A 2,298-nucleotide genomic window follows, 5' to 3' on the forward strand; every position below is an offset into this window, starting at 1 on the left:
CCTACAGGCAGGCTACCAGCCTTAGCTTTAGTGTGTGGCAGTGGTCAATATTAACTAGCTCACCTCAGGTCTCCCACATGAGCAGGTGCATTGGTCTGACTCAGAAAGGACCTCCAGCTCCCCCCACCCCAAACCATTTGATCTCAGTGCCCTCACTTACCTGCAAGTACAGTGGCCTTGTGAATGGAAGTCCCTCAGAAGTTGTTCCTCGCCTGCAACGTCCCCCTAAGTGGTCCTCCCTCCAACACACCCCCTTAGCAGTTCACAGTTCCTGAGCAGTTCACTGTTCATGCACCGGGAGTGCATGGGTTTCCCAGCCAGGTCTTCCCAAGCCCAGTCTTCCAATGGGGAGGTATGCTGGCCTGGAGTTCTGCCCTAGCGTCCCAAGCTCCTGGCATGTGTGCTGACCTGGGACCTTACCCCTCCACCCACCTAAGACCCAAGCACATTCAGAGTTCCTTAAGCCAGGTCCACCAGCACGCCATGCCAGCATGCTAACCTAGGGCTCTTCTCTTCACTCCCTCCACCTACCTGGAACCAAGCACATGGGGAAATCCCCGGGCTCATCCACCTGCCTGGGCATGAACCCTCAGGTCCCCGCATACCTTTGCCGGCACCATCTCCCAGACCCCTGCAGGGCTGCACCCCACAAATCTGCCCACACTGACACAAGTCAGGTATCTGCCAGTGCAATGCCAACTTGTTTCATCTTTAAAGCAAAAACTCATTCTGTAGGAAATTAAAACACATTTTACGATCATGTGAATAGGAGCCATTGGCAGACTAAGCCTCTGCCTATGGTGCTAACATCCCATTTGGGCACTGGCTTGAGTTCTGGCTGCTCTACTTCCCATCCAGCTTCCTGCTTGTGACCTGGGAAAGCACTGGAGGATGGCCCAAGGCCTTGGGACCCTGCACCCACATGGGAGACCTGGCTCCTGGGTTTAGATCAGTCAGCTCTGGCCATTGCAGCCATTTGGGGAATGAACCAGAGGATCAAAGTTCTCTCTGTCCTGTCTAACTCTGCCTTTCAAATAAAATAAATCGTATGAATACTAGAGGTCTTCAAAAAGTTCATGGAAAGCACACAGTATGAGAAAACTAAACTTGAATTTCAAAACATTTTAGATCGATATAAACAAATCTTTTACTTCCATTTTCCATGAGCTTTCTGAAGTACATTCATATATTTATTATTTATTTGAAAGGCAAAGTTACTCATACCAGCATCCCATGTGAGTACCGGTTTTGAGTCCTGGCTGTTTCATTTTTTTTTTTTTTTTAAAGATTTATTTTATTTTTATTGGAAAGTCAGATATACAGAGAGGAGGAGAGAAGAGAGGAAGATCTTCCATCCGATGATTCACTCCCCAAGTGAACCGCAACGGCTGGTGCTGTGCTGATCTGGAGCCAAGAGCCAGGAACTTCCTCCAGGTCTCCCACGCAGGTGCAGGGTCCCAAGGCTTTGGACCGTCCTCCACTGCTTTCCCAGGCCACAAGCAGGGAGCTGGATGGGAAGTGGAGCTGCTGGGATTAGAACTGGCGCCCACATGGGATCCCGGCGCGTTCAAGGCAAGGACTTTAGCTGCTAGGCCATGGCACCGGACCCTGGCTGTTTCATTTCTAGTCCACCTTCCTGCTAATGTACATGGGAAGGCAACAGAAGATGGCCCATGTGCTTGGGCCCCTGCACCCATGTGGGAGACCCAGATGGAGCTCCAGGCTCCTAGTTTCGGCCTGAAGCAGCCCTGACCTTTCTGGCACTTGGGGAGTCAACTAATAGATGGAAAGTCTTCAACTAACAGATGGAAAATCTCTGTCACTAGTTGAGGCAATGTGCTGGCTCCTCAAGTTTTCTTTAAAAGCAACTTGAAGGGGCTCAGCATGGCAGCCTAGTGGTTAAAGTCTTCGCTTGCACACCCAGGATCCCATATGGGTACTGGATCATATCCCAGCAGCTCCGTTTCCTATCCAGCTCCCTGCTTGTGGCCTGGGAAAGCAATTGAGGACAGCCCAAAGCTTTGGGACCCTGCACCTGCGTGGGAGACCAGGAAGAGGCTCCTGGCTTCAGATCAACTGAGCTCCGGCCATTGCAGCTATTTGGGAGTGAACCAGTGCAGGGACCATCTTCCTCTCTGTCTTCTTTTTTCTGTAATTCTGACTTTCCAATAAAAATAAATAAATTAAAAAAAAGAAAAGCAACTTGAAGTGTTTTTAATGGGTTGTGAGGATAATACTGTAAAATATGAAGCAATTAGCATACCTGACAACCAGTGTGCTCAATATATGATCGCCACC

The sequence above is a fragment of the Ochotona princeps genome, chromosome 2 (genome assembly GCF_030435755.1).
Source record: "Ochotona princeps isolate mOchPri1 chromosome 2, mOchPri1.hap1, whole genome shotgun sequence".
Lineage (NCBI taxonomy): Eukaryota > Metazoa > Chordata > Mammalia > Lagomorpha > Ochotonidae > Ochotona > Ochotona princeps.